The sequence below is a fragment of the Gopherus evgoodei genome, chromosome 6 (genome assembly GCF_007399415.2).
Source record: "Gopherus evgoodei ecotype Sinaloan lineage chromosome 6, rGopEvg1_v1.p, whole genome shotgun sequence".
Taxonomy (NCBI): domain Eukaryota; kingdom Metazoa; phylum Chordata; order Testudines; family Testudinidae; genus Gopherus; species Gopherus evgoodei.
In genome coordinates, this window is record NC_044327.1 from 135,082,781 (window position 1) to 135,101,051 (window position 18,271).

The 18,271-nt window shown below is 60.2% G+C and overlaps 1 protein-coding gene across 5 annotated transcripts in view; it reads right to left on the reverse strand.

The window, feature by feature from the left end:
* The window catches only part of FAM214B (family with sequence similarity 214 member B), a 68,748-nt gene that overhangs the window by 11,756 nt on the left and 38,721 nt on the right, over window positions 1-18,271 (reverse strand). For 2 of the 5 annotated variants that reach the window (XM_030566946.1, XM_030566949.1), the window contains 2 exons: window positions 832-963; window positions 73-269 (listed from right to left, as the gene is read on the reverse strand). The gene's annotated coding sequence lies outside the window, so the exon portion shown is untranslated. Of the gene's footprint in view, window positions 1-72; window positions 270-831; window positions 964-10,415; window positions 10,950-18,271 lie in introns of those variants that run through there. The other 3 variants (XM_030566950.1, XM_030566948.1, XM_030566947.1) reach the window with 3 other exon arrangements.

Genomic DNA, 18,271 nt, shown 5'->3' on the forward strand with positions numbered 1-18,271 from the left:
TTTAGAAGCCAGTGCAGGCTGCCAAGCCGTCATCTTCCTGATCACTCGCTCAGGCCGCGGCTGGGCACTCACCACCCACCCCTCGCCGAGCAGCTGTTCTGCCCCAGCAGCAGACGGTCCTTGGCACAGCTAGCTGGAGACACCTGCCATCCAGGCGCCCCCCAGAAGCGGCGCGGCTGCCGAGGAATGGCTCCCACCATCACGGGCGTCGGGATCTGCCTCCAAATCACCGCAGGGGCCTGGCTGGCTCTCGGGCCTGTTCAGCAGCACTAACGGGGAAGGAAAGGGAGGGTTAACACGACTCTGTACCCGCTGACGCCGGCAGAGGGAGCAGGGGGTGGAACGCTTGGGGAGGACAAGGGCAGGTGAGACACTAATTTAAACCAGACTGGCCCATGTGCAACCCACAGCCCCCTCACCTATAACAGAGGCCAGGGCACGGAGCCTGGAGCTACCCTTCCACTGGGATTCATAGGCACTGGGGGAGACAGGAGCCCAGCTCTGCAGCCAGAGAGCTCCCTCTTCCTAGACCTGGGTGCTAGGGGCTGGAGGAGGAGAGGAGAGGCCAGGCCACAGGGAGCAGGGGAAGCAGCAGGGCCGGGGGCATTAGAAGATTCACTGGGCGGGTGGAGACCTGCCATTACAGGACCTGTGGCTGACATGCCCTGCTGCCTGGGACACAGCCTCAAGGGGCACTTGCTGGCCCATCGCACCTGGGATTCCCCATAACAAAGGGCTCCACCGCCTGATGCAAAGCAAGAAGCCTGTCCATGCTGGGGGCAAGTCAGGATGGATCTTACCGGCTTCGGCCAGCGTACAGCCAGCGCTCACCTGCTCCAAGGCACCCTCCATGGGCTAGGCTGGACTGCAGGGCAGCAGCAGACGGACCCCAAGCAGCATCGCTCCAGCCGTTGCAGCAACGGCTGCACACTCACAATCCCACCAGTACGTCAGACATGGCACCTGGGTGGAGAGACAGAGACTCAGCCCCAGAGCCCCCACATGGCCTGGCTGACACTACACACACACCCCTCCCTGCACAGCTCACACCCTCCCTAAAGGAGGCAGCCCATCATGCGCAGAGGCTCGGAGGGAGCATGTCAGACAGAGCAAGTCCCTCTAGTGTGTCCTATTCCACTGGGCAAATTCAAATTGCTTCCCCCTGTGAGTTTGGTGACACTGGAAGGGGCTGGACTGAGTGCCCAGGACAGAAGACGGAGCAGACCACAGCAGGCCAGACACCCCAGCCACACATCAGGACTGGCAGAAACAACCCCCTGGGCAAAGAGAAGCAAATGCCAGCTCTGGCCCACTCAGTCGCTGGCCTCTCTCCTGCAGAGGCTCCCAGCAAAGGGGCCAGTGGAGGAGACTGTCTGGGGGGTGCGGAGATCGGTCCCGCTGAGTGTAGATAAATACGCCTGTGGGTTACACCCAAGAGCTGAGACCGCTGGGCCTCCCAAAGGCAGTAACCAACCTGATTCAAACTCAGACAAGATGCGAAATTCAAGCCAACCTCCCAACCTGCGGCTGGATTAGAGCCGGTGGCCCCTAGAGGGGAAATGCCGCATTTCCTGTTCCCCACCCCTGAGCCAGCCAGGCCCCACCTCACTGGGTTGGAACCAGTACCCTAGAGACACAGGGCACACAGCCCTTCCCAACACAGTGGCCCAGACACATGGGATCAGAGTGGGAACAAGATGGTGAAAAAGCCCCAGATCCTAGTGGCCTACGAGCAATGCCCACAGTAAGATGTCATAGGAAAGACACAAGGAGGTTTCCAAAAATATCCTTGCCCTGGGTGTCGGGGTACATCCCAGCTCCTTGGCTCTGTCACTTGGATTGGAAGTTCTCAGGAACAGGGCCTGGTGTTACGCTGTCACATTCAGCACCCAGCGCAGCGCAGGAGTTGGACAAGCAGCCAGCCAGCTCTTCCCTACTTTTCTAATGGTGCCTGAAATGAACACGGCCTGTCCGGTCACTCCCCTGGTTGTGCACCAGCACCACAAACACCGTCAGCGGAGCTGCGGCAAGAGCTGAAGGGAATTCAACTACTGCCAGGGCTCAGCTTGGCCTGCTGGCTTCCCAGCCTCCCGAACCTAGGAAGCAGAGGGTGAAGATACACAGAAGTGCTATTTAGACTCGCGAGGACAGAGCCATGCTGCAGCAGGTCAAACGTAGATCTGCAGCAGGGCGATGGCCAGATGGAAATACTAGCCACTTTCTGATCCCCCACCCAGAGCGCGATGGAGCTAGCAGAGGGCGAGAGGTGTGCAGGCCCTGTCCACACCTCCAAGCCACATGGGAAAGTGCAGCTATGCTCACCCCCATCCTGGCTGGGGATGGAGAACTGGGATGCCAGGAATGCTGCACCTCTCGGCACCAGGGGTGGGATTCTGCCCAGGGTGCCAGGACTTGGATGGGAAGAATATCCAGGCACTCCGGGAAGTAGCATTAGTGACTCAGCAGAGTAGATTATCCCTCCAAGGCAGTGTGGTGCTAGGGGCACTAGGCAGCTGGCGGTGCCACCAGCCACAGTTTTAAACCCAGGTGTTGACGACATGCGTCCATTCTAACACAGCCAGCTGCGGGGAGAACAGTCAGGTCAGGCTTGGCCAATTACACTCTACATCCCAATTCCCCTCCTGCGGTAACAGCTCTTCACGACGCCCCCTAAGCTCTTTTGCAGCATTGCTGTGAGCTGTTCGAGTCTGCATGTCCTACCCCAGAGGCAGCTACATTTCAGGTGTGTCCTGCCATGGAGATAGCATAATAGATTAACAGTCCTAGGGCAGACCCAGCTCAGAAGTCCAGATTCCTGTAGCGCACCCCAGTCACCAGATGCAATGCAACATGGAAACCAGTCAACACACCCACACTGGTCACTTCTCCACCGACTGCAGGCTAAAGGATGGGGCCGGGCCAGGCCAGCATGTCTGCGGGAACCTTACCAACCAGACAGCAGCACAGGCCAGCTCAGCCTGCAAGCAGCAGCAGCTCTTGAAGGCAGAATCCCAGGGCTGCTTGGCCCCTAGTCTGGTTTTTTTACAATCAAGCCCGACTCGCAGCACCAGCTCTTAGCGCTGCTCAGGGACCTCGGGCTGCCTGCTGGCACCTGTCCGTTCCTGGCCCAGGAGACACCGGCTGCAGCACTGGCCACATTCTTCCTTCTGTAGCCCCTCCGGCCGGGGCCTGGCCTCTCATGGCTACACTGACCTCTCTGCCTATGCCGGCTAGTGGCTGCTCAGGGATCCCCCTCGCCACCCTCACTCTGCCCATTACTGCTGCCCTAGGGGATCTCACAGGGCTGGGCCGCTGTTGAGGATCCCCCTACTTTCAGGCACAGCGTGAAATCACGTCATTCCCATTACCTCCGAGGGGACAACACGCAGGCTGCAGGCCAGACTGCAAGCCGCATGGCAGGTCAGAACTAGGCTCAGCAGGAACCAGGCACCTATGTGGGCAGGACTCAAGCCCTGGGGGCTGCATGCAGGGTGGGCTGAGGAGCAGGGCAAGGCCAGCTGCGGGTCAGTGTGGCTCTGTCCCGGAGGGGCTGCTCCTCCCCACACCAGAGACCCAGCCAGCCTGCAGCGGCACATTGCTGTTTACGGCACCCAGCCCCTCCCTGCTACAGCCTGTAACCCTTATATAGAGCGAGCAGCGCACAGCACGGGGCACCAGGAACTCCCACGCTCTGGCAGCACTGACAGACAGGCAGAGACACAGAGCCAGCGCCCTCCCCTCCCCCAGAGGCAGGCCGCCTGCAGGGAGCTAAGGGGAGCCCCCCAGCCGGTAGCTCACTTCCCACCCACCCCCAGCCCCACAGGCTGGCCCTGCTGCAGCACGCCTGGGCTGGGGTTAACCACCCTTCCCCCACAAGCCCAGGCAGTTGGTGCGATTTCACGGGAGTTTAGCCCAAGCTGTTGCTAGGGACGGGGATGGGTCACACGCGCGCCCCCTGCCAGCTCTCAGCCCCCGCTCCCTCCTACAGGACTGGGGGCACATAGGCAACCGTGGCACCCCTGGATGTATGCAGGGCCCCAGCCTGGCCTGCTGGAAGTACCCAGCCAGACAGGGTGTTTACAGTGGGCCACGAATGGAGCCAGGAGCTTCCAGCTCTGCTCCAACTCCCTCTTGCTCATACTGTACCCCCCACCCTCCAAGGCCCCAGAGCAGACAAGCCTGGTGCACCCGAGTCCGGACCTCTCCATGAGGGAATGGCAGCAGCCTGCGCTCCCTCGCTGGCAGAGCACCGGTCAGGCTGCTTTAGGGGTCACCTTCCTCCCACCCCCCCAGGCCTCTTAGACTGAGGATCCAGGAATACACAGGGCCTGGATGTCCTCTCCCAGCCCGTCCCTTGCCCTGGGTCTGGAGAAAACTCCATCTTCCACCCAAAGGCCTGTGCTGGAGGAGTCTGTATGGGGCCAGGGGAGGGGAGTTCTGCTCTCCAGCCGAATGGCCCCAGGCACATCTCGATGGTGCATTACGGGTGGGTGGACATTCACACAGCTGAGGGGAGGGAAGGGGGGCTGGACTGCACCACAGCCAGGGCCAATGGTCGGACGGGGGCTGGGAGAGCTAGGCGGATCCCTGGTCTGACCTATTTATTGGGATAAGGAAGACCAGGGTCCATTGGTCTGCTTCAGGGGAGCAGGAATAGTGTGATGAACCTGTGCCCTGATCCAAGGAAGGCAGGGTTACCAGATGAAAGGGGCTGGTGGGCTGATCCAGTGAGGACAGAGGCAAGAACTGTAGCTGAGATGACTGGAGAGGGAGCATCCTTAGTTGGCTGTAGGGTAGATGTGGCAGCTCCTGCAATATTCAGGAGCTTGCTGCCTGGATATGAAATGGCCAGAGCCCATGGACGAAGCAGATGGAAACCTCACCACTGCCTGGAGCAGGCGGGAGAGAGTGGCAGAGGTGAGCACTGCACAGCACCATGCCTTTCCGGCCTGCCGGTCACTTTCTGACCCACTCCCAAGCAAGAGGAAGGGATGTGGAGCCCCAGACTTCCTTCCTTGTAATGGCCCCCAATGGGGAGGCCAATGGGGATCACCAGACAGTTGTGCCAGGAGAGAGCACCCAAGGGGAGCTCTCCAGCAGCTCCTCCCAGGCAGCAGCACAGCTGGGCTAAGCACACCTTGACACTGGAAGCAGCTGTGCGCCTCCACCTGGTGTTTCCGCCTCTCCCTGGCTGGCGGGCCGGGGAGATCTGCAATAGGCCAAGACCTAGAAGCCATGGTGATGGGGCACTCAAAGGGCAGAAGAAGGACAGCAGCACATCAACCCTACTGAAGACAGTCCTGGAGCAGAGGGGCACCCAAGCAAGACAGTCGCACTCTGGGGCACGAAGGATGTTGACTGCGGTGCCCGGAGGAGCGACACAGTTACCAGGGTCACACCCAAACGTGTGTGTCTCGTCACCTGGCAACACCAGACGATTGTCCAGGACATGCACAGAGTGGGGCAAGAGCTTATCTGCTCAGAAATGCAGTTTTGGGTCAATCAAAACTGCTCCTTGGCTCAGGGAGCAGAGCCCGAGTGTGTCTCCCACCCCCCACCCCGAGTGCCTGAATCCCCAGCCGGTTGAGGCACGCGCACACTCGCTCTGCCCAATGTGTTTGTATTTATTCAATGGGGAACAGGTCCACAGGAGAGACAGAGCCCCACCCCAAGTACACCGCAGCCCAGTGATTAGTGCCCTCATCTGTAATGCCGGAGACCCACCGTCAAATCTCTGTTTCCACTCAGGCAGACTGGGGTCCTGAACGCAGGTCTCCCACCTCCCAGCTGAGTACGCTCACCATGGGGCTCTGGTTTGGGGGCTTTATTTCTTTGATTGGTCAGAGTTCAGTTTTCACAATTGCCAGGTTTTCTCTAATGTCCGAAACGGGCGTGGGGGGGAGGGCTCTCTCTTTGTACACACCTGTGATGGGGTGTCCGCAGCCCACAAGCCCTGAGTGGGCAGTGGGGGCCAGCAGAGGAACCAGCGCCTACGGGCAGAAGAGGAGCTGGGACTGGGGTCTAAAGCGAGGAAGTGAGAGCAGGGAGAAGATGGGGGGATGAGCTCTGCAGTCATGCCCCAGCGGGAAAAGGAGCTAGCCAGCAGCAAGGGGCAGAGCCAGGGGGACGTAAGCCCTGGGTCCGGCCCTGGAGAAGAGGTTGAGGGAGTGAAGTAGCCATGGAGAGCAGAGGAAGCTCTGGTGGTAAACCCAGAGACAGGCCAGGAGCTAGAAAGGGTGGCAGGAAGGAGCCCAGGGAACCAGCAAGGGAGACACCTGGTCACAGGCTCCCTGGGCTGACCCCGGGTTCCTCTACCAGCCACTGGCAAAGCGGCTCAGGCTTGCAGCTGAGATGGCAGAGGGACAGCTTGGCTGGTGGGATTTTGTTACGCAGGAGGAGGGGAGGGGGGAATACTAGACAATGACCTGGATGACTCACGGGGGGCGGGGACCACAGAGCGAAGGGGCCCCAGATGGGGTGACAGCTAGTTCCCACAGCCAGCCACAAGGAGGCGCACCTTCCGTGAGTGCAACCGCTTCACAATAGCACACTGAGTAATCTCTTCGTAACGCTCCCTAGAGCCCTTCTACCTCATACTCGTTCACACAGTGCTTCGTTCACTGTACTAGTGAACCTTCAGCCTGCACCAGCAGCCTCTGGTGCACCAGTTCATGCACCACGCTTTCTGTGCACAACCCTGGGTTTAGCAGGCCAATGCTCAAACCACTGAGCTATCTGCAGAGAAAGCGGGTGCTGGCGCTGAGAGCAGGGCTTTGGGATCAGCATGGCGCTGGGGGATGGATTTGGGCAGACTAGCTGAACTGGTGGTTTCCCACCCACATCGGGGGAAAGGTGCATTATAGCTCGCACCAGTGCAACCTGGCCAGAGCCAGACACCTGGGTTCAGGCATGGCTGACCACAGTGGAATCTGGGCAGTCAGCGCTTGTAACGCTCCCACACCCCCAAGGCAAGCCAAATGTGGATGTGTCCCGTGCAGACAGGGCCGAAGACAGGGAATCCCTGCATATGCTGGCGTCAGTTTCACTTTCTCTCCTGCCCCTGCCCAAGGAGAAGGGTCTGGAAGAACGAGAAGCCTGAGACCTTTGCAGACAGAGGCGAAGGCTCCTCCATTGTGGGAGGGTGAAAGGCAACGGCTGAGCAAGGGATCATCCTGCTGAGTGGCAGCCTTTGGGACAGACTCAAGGGAAACACCCGGCAAGGGGTGGGGTGAGGACAAGAGGCCAGTGCAGCTTTGAGCCCCTCCTGCTGGGAGCTATGACAGTCAGGGACAGATGGGGGCTCTGCAGCTCCAAGGGCCTGGAGATCCAAGCCCAGGCTCCCAGCATCCTACTTGGGGCCTGGGAAATCTGGCCAAGTAGACAAAGCAGAGTCGCGAGGTGCCTAGCACAGCATCCGAGCTGGGCCTGGAGCATGCAAACAGGCAGCAAGGCCTCGGCAGGGGGCCAGGAGGTGGTGACACGAATGCCACCACCCGTACAGAGGAGATATTGAGGCGGAAGGGGGAAAGGAGAGAGGTATATGGAGGAGCCACCGACGAAGCGCTGCCCCAGAGCCATAAGCCAGGGCCCCCTGGGCAAGGAGGAAGGGCTGAATATGGCCCTGCCTTGGTCCAGCTGCATCTGGGGCTAAAGGAGACAGGCTGCAGGTAGCCGGCCTGAGTCGCCCACCCAGCAGAACCTGAGGGGAGAGGTGACCAGGGACAGACGCAGAGGATCTCTGGCAGCTCTCATGGGCCTGTGGGAGCCGCGTTCCTTTGCACGAACGGAAATGCTGATAGAAGAGCTGGCAGAACCTCCCTCAACTGGCAGCAAGGGCAGACAGCTAGCCACGGGCCAAGGGGACTGTGTTGCGCTGTCACAAGAGGGAGCTCCTGCAAGCGAAGAGCCTTCGCTCTAACCAATAGAGATTGATTTCTGCACACCTGAGGCAGGTCTCCGAAACCCTGCAGCAGGCAGGACACTGGGTACATCTACACTGTGTTAAACCCACGGCAGTGAGTCACACAACCTGGGTCGAGTAAACAGCAGTGCAGACCTTTCCCCACCCGCCACCCTATCCCCAGCCTTCAGAGCTGAGCTCCAGGCCGCACCAGCTGGTTTGGATGCTGTAGTGTAAGCCCGAGTCTGCAGAGCTGGACGCGGAGACGCGCTGCTGCGGGGTTTCCAATGCAGTGTGGACACACTCTAAAGGCACGTTTACATGTACAGCAGCGTGCAGAGGCTGCATGTGTAGACAGCGAGGCAGGGCTTAGGCAGAGGACAGCTGAGTGCCTTACACACCTGAATCCTTGGGGTATAAACCCTACAGGGCTCTCTACAGACCCATGCAGCGACCCCCACGTCTACCCAGCTGTGTGTCATACTAGCTCCTGCCACCAGAGCCTTTCCCCGCCACTGCCACCTCCCCTTTCCCCACCACTGCCTCCCCTCGCCAGAGCCTTCCCCTGCCGCGTCCCCCAGCCAGAGCCTTCCCCTGCCGCGCCCCCACCGCCAGAGCCTTCCCGTGCTGCCTTCCCCCAGCCAGAGCCTTCCCCTGCGGCGTCTCCCAGCCAGAGCCTTCCCCTGCCGCGCCCCCACCGCCAGAGCCTTCCCCTGCCGCCTTCCCCCAGCCAGAGCCTTCCCCTGCCGCGCCCCCACCGCCAGAGCCTTCCCCTGCCGCCTTCCCCCAGCCAGAGCCTTCCCCTGCCGCGCCCCCACCGCCAGAGCCTTCCCCTGCCGCGCCCCCACCGCCAGAGCCTTCCCCTGCCGCGCCCTCACCGCCAGAGCCTTCCCCTGCCGCCTTCCCCCAGCCAGAGCCTTCCCCTGCCACGCCCCCATCGCCAGATCCTTCCCCTGCCGCGCCCCCACCGCCAGAGCCTTCCCCTGCCGCCTTCCCCCAGCCAGAGCCTTCCCCTGCCGCGCCCCCACCGCCAGAGCCTTCCCCTGCTGCGCCCCCACCGCCAGAGCCTTCCCCTGCCGCCTTCCCCCAGCCAGAGCCTTCCCCTGCCGCCTTCCCCCAGCCAGAGCCTTCCCCTGCCGCGCCCCCCACCGCCAGAGCCTTCCCCTGCCGCCTTCCCCCAGCCAGAGCCTTCCCCTGCCGCGCCCCCACCGCCAGAGCCTTCCCCTGCCGCGCCCCCACCGCCAGAGCCTTCCCCTGCCGCCTTCCCCCAGCCAGAGCCTTCCCCTGCCGCGCCCCCACCGCCAGAGCCTTCCCCTGCCGCCTTCCCCCAGCCAGAGCCTTCCCCTGCCGCGCCCCCACCGCCAGAGCCTTCCCCTGCCGCGCCCCCACCGCCAGATCCTTCCCCTGCCGCGCCCCCACTGCCAGAGCCTTCCCCTGCCGCGCCCCCACCGCCAGAGCTTTTCACCAGTGTGTAGGTGACACCGCAGTGACAAACATGGATGCAGCCTGCCTTTCACTGTCGTGTGTAGCTACATGTGTAGTGCCTGTACTCCACACACCACAGCAAGTGTAGACAGTCTATTCCAACAACAGCCAGAGCCACGCACCTCCCTTGGGTGGTACCCTGTAGATGACTGCTCCTGTGGTCCTCCCCCATGGCCCAGGAGCACGGACGCTGTCCTGATGGATAGGACAGGCTCCAGGGTTCTCCCTTGGACAGGAGAAGCTCTTACTCAGCTCAAGGAACTTCAGTCTAGCCCCAGACTCATCTGGTTTCTCCCACGGTGCAGAGCACAGTGGGTATGTGGGCAGGCACACGAGGTGCTCTCTGAGTGACCTGGGCCTCCTTGCCCCACAGGCACACTCACCGTTCATTACAGAGGTGACCGAAGTGCCACTGGAGATCTACCCAGTGACATGATCTCCCTAGAGCAGCCCTTGGAGACTGGAGGTCTCTGATCCGAGACTGAGTGCAGGTGCCACACTGGGATAACACAATGCAACTTGCTTTCCTCCAGAGCAGCATGTCTAGAGGTTAGAGCAGGGGCTGAAGAGCCAGGACCCCTGCCATCTCTTTCCCAGCTCTGCCACTGACTCCCTGTGTGCCCTTGGGCAAGTCACTTCCCCACTCCATGCCTCAGCTTCCCATCTGTAAGATAGAGATAATGATGCTGCTCTATGAGGGGAGGAGGAGGGGATGTTCACTCAGCGGGTCTGAAGAACATTTTCCAAACATTACACAACAACAGGGGTCGGGTGACTGTTCCCACCTCCCCCACCTGTGTGCTCCATGCAGTCCTGGTCCCCTGCCTCTCCCCTCTCCACGCACACACTCCTGCTGCCTGCACCTCACCCTCTCCCGTCCCCTCCATGCAGGCCTGCCCCCCCACCCCAATTCCCAAGCAGTTTTACAGGCCCTCAAAGAATGAAAGGCAGCTTAAAACCTTCCATCCATTCAGAGAAGCAGGCAGCTTCCCACCCCCACCTCCCCACCACCCAGCCCAGCAGCTCAAACCTGAGCAGGACAGGCCAAAGCCTCGCAGCTCCACGGCAGCTCAGACGTTAACCAGGAGCCTAAGAAAACACACAAGCAGGGAAACCACAGGCAGGGGATAGCCGGGTTGGGGACAGACCTTTGTCTCGTCTGCCTGTCTGGCGCTCGCTTGCTCTCTGCTGGAGGAGGAAGGGGGGTGGGGGACAGCGCGAAGATAACACCCCTAGGAGGCATGTCACAGCCACGTTAATCACTCAGAATTCCAGCCGGCGCAGACACTAGCACTGAAAATATGGGCAGCAAATGGAGATGCTGAAAGCTCGGAAATAACTGGATCCTTTCACTAGAGTTGAGCCCGGAATCCAGCTGAGGAATTTAGTGCCGGTGAAAGCGAGAGATCAAATGCACCGAGTGGAGCCAGGCACAGCCAAGCAGAAGCTAGACAGTCTCAGAGACGTGCAGGTCAGAAGAGACCATCACGATCCCCTAGTCTGACCTCCTGCACATTGCAGGCCCCAGAACCTCACCCACCCCCTCCGGTAACAGACCCCCAACCTCTGGCTGTTACTGCCGTCCTCCAACCATGGGTTAAAGACTGCAAGGGACAGAGAATCCACCACTGACTCCAGTTTAAACCTGCCAGTGACCCATGCTGCAGAGGAAGACGAAATCCCCCCCCCAGGGTCCCTGCCAATCTGATCTGAGGGGAAACTCCTTCCTGATCCTCCTACACACAGCCTTGCCAATGCCCCTCAGTCCTGACCTACAGCCCCCACTGCTCTGTCAGTCCAGGCCCAGCCCCTCTACAGCTGAGCCAGGTCCCCTCAGTCCGGCCCTGCAGTCCCCCCTTGCTAGTCCAGTCTAAGCAGCTCTCCTGAAGACTGACCACGGTATAGAACGGTGACAGACAGCAGAGATTTTGTGAGCTGAACGGCATCCAGTAGGGACTAGCTGAGGCCTCCCAATTCACTCCACTTGTGCCCAAGTCTTCATTTTAAACAGCATTTGTCAAAGGTGACCAATGACCTTCCAGCCCAGCTCCCTGGAGGAGCAGAACATGGCAGGAGACATGCTGGCCTCATGAGCAGGCAGCTAACCCTGCCGGGCTCCCCACCCTTGCTCTCATTCCAAGACACACTTCACATGGGGGTTTTGCTCAGCTCCTGCACAGAACTGAACAGGGATGGGAGGCTCCTGCAGAACACAAAGAGGATGCGGCTGCAGAGGCAGCAGCAGTCGAGCTTGGGGGGGGGGAGGTGGAATCTCTCACCACTGCTCAGCAGAACCTCTGCAACACGCTGCAGAAACAGCAGGATGCTGCATCTCCGTTCTGGCCACTTACCCTTGTGGGCAACAAGAAGCCAATAGCTTGCGGAGTGAAACCTTCCCAAACTCCTGGGCAGTGGAGCTGCACAAGTCCCCTCCCCTCCCCTCCCCAAGCCAAGCGCATTTTGGAGAAGGAGACTTGGGTCTAGGACAACAGCTGGTGGACACACCCCAGCCTCATCTCTCAGCTCCACGACCCTCGCAGCCCTCCTGGACATGCCAGCAAACTCCATTCCAATCATAGGTCTGGAAGGGACCTCGAGAGGTTTCTAGTCCAGTCCCCTGCACTCAGGGCAGAACTAAGTATTATCTAGACTGTCCCTGACAGATGTTTGTCCAACCTGCTCTTAAAAATCTCCAATGATGGAAGTTCAACAACCTCCCTGGGCAATTTATTCCAGTGCTTAACCACCCTGACAGTTCGGAAGTTTTCCCTACTGTCCAACCTAAACCGCCCTTGCTGCAATTTAAGCCCATTGCTTCTTGTTGTAAACTCAGCGGTTAACAGGAATGATTTACCTCCTCCTTCCTGCAGCTGCTCTCTGTGGGTTTCAGCTGGAGGCACCAATAGCTCCAACCGCAGATGACCAACAGGTCTGCTCCGTTCCAAAGACTAGGTGTCAACAGGGTTCATAGGGGTCACACACACAGGATGGCACCAGAACTAGCCAGACCAGTCTCGCCAGAGACACAGGAAGCGTGTCTATTCTGTGCCTGTACAGCACCTAGCGCAGTGGGGTCCCGATCCGTGACTAGGGCTTCTGGGTGCTACCACAATACCAATAATCAAACCCACTCGCCGCAGCACAGAAGCACCCGAGGGCCCCAGAGGACAGCAAAGACATTAGTCCCTGCCCTGAACAGCTCACAAGAGGAGGAAACGAGCCTGCAAGTCTCGGCCAGAGTTAGAGCCCCTGTGGAGCCCTGTCCTGGGCCCGGGGTGGGGTTTGAACCCAGGTGCCCCTGGCACCTCCCCGGGGTGGGCTGGATTCCAGCATCGCTCACGTCCCATCACATTTTGGTCCCATCCCGCCCCTGCTCAGGCTATTTGCCATCATGGGCCCCATCTGACCAGTGTGTCACGGAGTGTGGGGGAGTCCGGCCCTGCACCCCTCTTCCTGGGACCCACAGTGACTCTCGGCCAGCCAGTAAAACAGAAGGTTTATTGGACAACAGGAACACAGGTTACAGCAGAGTTTGCAGGCACAGTCAGGACCCCTCCACCGAGTCCTTCTGGGCTTTCAGGGTGCTTGGATCCTAGCTAGGATACCCTGAATTCCGCCCATCCAGCCCCAAGCCCAAACTCAAACTGCTTCCCTCCTGCCACTCCCTTCCTTTGTCCCCTTCCCGGGCAAAGGTGTTGACCTTTCCCCTCCCTTACCTAGCTCAGGTTACAGGCCCTGGCATCGTCCATCCCCTAAAGTCCTCCCCTGCTCTCCCACTCCCCACACAGACAGTCCCTACTGCATCACACAGTGTTAGTCATAAGAGCCCACTCCCCAGGCCCGCATGCGGCCAGGCCAGCCTATGGGAGCAGCCTGGCTACCTGAGCCTCAGGGCGTGTCAGTGACTAGGGGCTGAGGGCGACTCTGGTGTTCCCTGCTGGGCAATCAGAACCAGCCTGAGGTCCCCACTTCCCTGCACTGCCATCTCCCCAGTCTCCTTTGTCCAGACACCCCCGACTCCCCCGGCCGCCAGCAAGGCAACCAGCGTGCCCACCCACAGGGCCAGACCCTTCACCCTCCCCACAGGCCTTGGGTCCCACCAACCCCACTGCCAGGCCCAGCCCCTCCCCTGCCCACTCCCTGCCCGTCCCACAGTGACAGATTCTGCTCCCTTCCCCCCTGCGCTCCCCCAATACCCTGCCAACTCCTATATCCCTTCCCTCCAGTCCTGGCCTGTCCCCCACCCTGCCACACCCCACCTTCCACAACAGCCAGGCCCTCCCCACCCCCAGAACGCCTGCCCCATTAACACACACCCCTGCTTCCGCTCACTCCCCCCACCCCCTCCCCTACTTCCCACAGGCCCCAGCAACCTTCATTGCCTCACATTCCCTCTGCACCCTGCCCCATATGCTCCCCAGCCCCCTCACCCATCTCCCCCACTGCCACCCTCCTGCACACGCTCCTGACTCGCACTCGTCCACCTCTCCACTCCGCACATAGCCTCCCTTCGGCCCTGCCCAAAGCACCCAGGTCCCCACAGTGTCCACATGGCACCTGCGAGGGCATCCCCACCATAGACATGGGCAGATCCAGAGGAGTCCTGGGAATCCCCATCTTTTGCTAGCCATCGCTCAGAGTCCATCAGCACTGCTCCTAGCTCAGGGGGGCTGCAGAACAGCTGAGGCCTCAGCTTCCCTTCAGGGCCCTCCATGTTGCTCCCACAGGGTCAGCAGCTCCTGTGAATGTGGTGCCAGAGACCTGAACCAGGAGTCAAGCCTGGGTCCTGGCATCAGGAGCAGGGCGACATTCTGTATTCAGCACCTACCCCGTGTGCACCAGCCATTGCTCCAGCAATCCGTACCATTGCAACATGCTTCCTTTTACCGTAAGGGGACGTCTGCGCTTCAGTCAAGCCCCGCAGCGCAGCCGCAGCTGACAGATCAGCTGAATCTGGATCACGGGGCTACAGACTGCAGCATAGATGTTCCAGCTGGGGCTGGAGTCAGACTCTGAGACTCCCCTCTCCAGGACCAGACCCAGCTCGAGCCAAACATACGCACTGCAGCTCAAGCCAATTGACCCAGGCTCCGAGGCTCGGCGCCACAGGTTTTTTATTGCTGTGTAGACATACCCTTATGGCTTGGGCTAGTGCCTGGGCTCTAGGACCCTGTGAGGTGGGAGGGTCCCAGAGCTCAAGCCCCAACATCACACTGTAATTAAACAGCCCCTTAGCCTGAGCCAGCTCCACCGGCCAGCACAGGTTTTTAATGCTGTGGATATGCCAGTGCTCAGGCCACCAGCTCTGCATTACAAAGCTGCATCCTGCAGACAAGGCTGCAGTAGCTACAGGAGCAGTTGTGGGACACCATCATCCCATCCACTCCCCAGTCTGCCTGACAATACACAAACACCCTCCCGGCCCACTGTAATTTGAACAGTCTGGACTGAACAAAGCCCAAAGCTGCGAGGCTGGGTTGGCAGGAATCTTACCAACAGGGGTGGGCCTGGCCCACGTGTGACCATAGCCCCGTGTCTATTCCGAGGGAGGGGCCTTCCCACTGCTGTGGAAGAGTGCACTGGGAGGTCTCCTCTCCCAGCCAGACTGTGGGGGTGGGAATACAGGGATGACCCCTCACACCAGCCACTGGGACACTCGCTGTGCTGCCTTTGGCTAAAAGGAAATCCGCAGCTGCAGAGCCCTTCTCTTGGGGCGGAGGGGGCAGGGGAGATGGGCATGACATGGTGCAGTGAGGGCCCCGGGCCTGGCAGTAATACAAGAGCTTGGACCGCTGCTGTGGAGCAGGGCATCAGAGCTGGCCATACTGTGGCCAGATGTCCTTAGCCCTTGTGGAACTGGCTAGCCTCTTAGCAGGCTGCCCAGCAGAGTGTTTCACAGGGTACAAGTCATACCCAGGCACTCATCAGGCCACTCCAGCCAGCCTCCAGCCTGCTGTTGAGCGTGGCATCCCCCCTCCATAGCCCACTAGCCCAGAGCAGGGACCCAGAAATGGCTCCCACGCACGCAGTACCGTGTCCCCCAGGGATCAGCACGACAGGTGCAGCTGCAGGTTTCACACAGGATGTGCTGTGGACGACACCAGAAATTAAGTATATGCCAGGAGCGGTGAACTGAGGGGCTGGGATGGCAACTCGCCAGGAGCCCTAGTGCTCAGAAAACAGACCCGACTGGAGCTGCCCTGCCAGTGAACAAGGTGTGGACCCAGGGTGCTCGGCGGCTTCTGGCACTCAGGGACCTGTATTCTCCATGGCCCGCATGGCAGGTGATGCCGGGTGCAGGCTGTGGTTGTGTCCCCAGCTGGTCCTACTCCACTGCAGCAGGTGCGGTGCTAGGCAGGAATCTGTGAACGGAGGAGAGCCTCACAAGGGGATACAACACACCAGGCCCCAGCTCTTGCAGGTCTGGCCGTGTGGCTTTCACAGGAACGTGAGAAGCTCACCGATTCCAGCCACATGTGGGCCCACAAAGGCTTTTAACCTGAGTCACCCATATCAGTGAGAGGGGAATCCCACCAACACCACCCTCTGTGGCATGATAAACAACAAATGGGCATCGCTAGAGCCCACAACCAGCCTCAAAGCTCTCTGCAGCTCCCAGGCATCCAGCTTACATGGTGATTCATCAGCAGAGCTGGGAACAGTCCTTGGGGCTCCTGGCTCCAACCACTGGACCACAGTGTCTCTCCCTACACTCCAGTGCTGTAACAAGGTCACTCAAGTAATGCAACCGGTGCCCAGAAGCAGGGTTGGGTAACAGCCAGACATCACAGAGAGGCAGCTGAAGGGGGAGGAGAGGAAGCAGAGATCCTCTAGCAGCCAAGGTGGGAGAGAAGGCCAAGCTCCAGAGGAGATCAAGCCCCAGGGCTGGGGAGACAATGAGAAAGGAAAGGGACGAGAGCAGCCCAGCCAGAGCCATTCCCCTGTGCAAGGTGCTGGAATGAGCGGGGGTGTCCGCACACACTGCTGAGCACAGACCAGCTCTTCTGGCCCCCCAGGCCCCACGCGGGGTTCGGGGAAGCTCCATCCGCCATTGCCCCTGCAGGGCAGGAATGTGTGAGCAGCCACCGGTCAGCTCTGCCAGCGTTCTGTGGCCTGGAGAACCCCCTTTACCAAGGGTGGCTACTCAGGCGAGGGGATCTTTCAGGCAAGGCCCACTCCAGCAAATACACTTACAGACCGGGGCCTCAGGAGAGCCTGATGTTAGGCGCTGGCTTTGCGAGACTGTGGCTAAGCCGCTTTGGAGGACAGAGCTAAAGGGGCAGTCAGTGCCCAGAGCCAGGAGAGCTGCAGAAGGACACGGAGGTGCTGGTCAGGGACACGTTCAGGACCAGACAGCCCAAGAGAACAACAGGCTGGCGGAGAAGCTGAAAGCACTGGGAGTGAGTGACTCTTCCAGACAGTTCCCTGTCCCTCCCCTGCTTCCATCTGCTCCCCATCCATCTGGGATCAGGATGGGCTGGGCTGGCAGCTGTTAGTCACTGGCAGGTGTTCCTGCGTCAGAGGAGCGGTTGGAACTCGCTGTGCCAAATGGGGACAGGAACCTGCGCGTCACCCACACCCCACCTCCACCATCTCTGGTCGGTGCCCTGCTTCCACCAGCAACAAGCAGGTGGCACTACAGGAGGTCCCCCCAACCAGGCATTTGCAGAGGCCACGAAGAAGTCACCTCCAATTCAGACGAGGAAAAGGCAAGCAGATTAGCCCACTCATGGAGATGGGTCCAGGGTGCCCATCACATGGCTCTGTGCTGGGCAGAGCTGGGGCTGCCCCTAGGATAGCCTCAATAGGAAAGGTGTACCTGGGGGCAGAACCCAGGGGCTGGGGATGTGAGGCAAGAGCTGCATAGTAAGGCCCAGGCAGCGTGCCAAGGGGAAGGAATACGGGACGAGTAGCCACAGAAAAGCCCGGCACACCAAGAGTGGCAGGGGACATAGACACAGCGGGGGGTGGGATCTTGCCAGGAACAGCAAGTCAGCACCATATTGGGTGTGGAGCTGGGGGTCATGCTGATGGCCACTGGGGGAGAAGGCTGCAGGACACACAGATAAGGCAAAGCTCTTCTCTGAGCATTCAGTGTCCCTTCTCTGTGCCTCTTGATGGGGGGCGAGGGAGGCAGTGTCAGTAGCCGAGCGCCCGAGCAGGGAGACAGGCAGGAAACCAAAGGAGACTCAGCACACAGTCCTGCCAAACCTGCTTGTCCGCACCCCCATGCCTTCTCCAACCAGCCCCTGCCTAGCTTGCCACAGCACAGACGATCCTTCCACTCCAGCTGGAGATCACAGCAGCTCTGCCCTCAGGACTCTCATGTGGCCCCATCCACAGAGCATCAGGTTAAAGGATCCATAATCACAGGGTCTGAACTGCCTCTCCCACTGGACAATCGGACACATCCCTGTCTCCTACTGCCCTATCCACAACACAGCCCTGTGCCTGGCAGGAACCCGCCCGCAGGGGCGGGGAGTCCTGGTGCTAAGCCTGTCACACCTCAAAGCACTAGGCCAAAATTAGCCGATTCACCCCCAGCCTAGCCAGTTTCGCCCCCCCTTGCTGCAGCGGGATGGAGTGGCTTGGCCAGGTCACAAAGCAAGACAGCAGATGAGCTGGGACTGGGACCCAGGAGTCCTGGCTGCTGGGTCCCACTGAACAGCCGCTTCACAAACCTCGTCAGAAAGGGGCACGGGGCCACCCCCACCCAGGCACGTCAGCTGAGTGATGGGGCGTTCCCAGCTCTGCCCCCGGGCCCAGCCAGGCCACCACCCTGGAGCCAGGCCTGCGCAGCTCCTACAGGCCATTCTCCGGGGCTCTGAGCACCCCCCCCGCCCCAGGAGCGCACCTCCCTGCTGACCCATGAGGAGCGTGACCGGG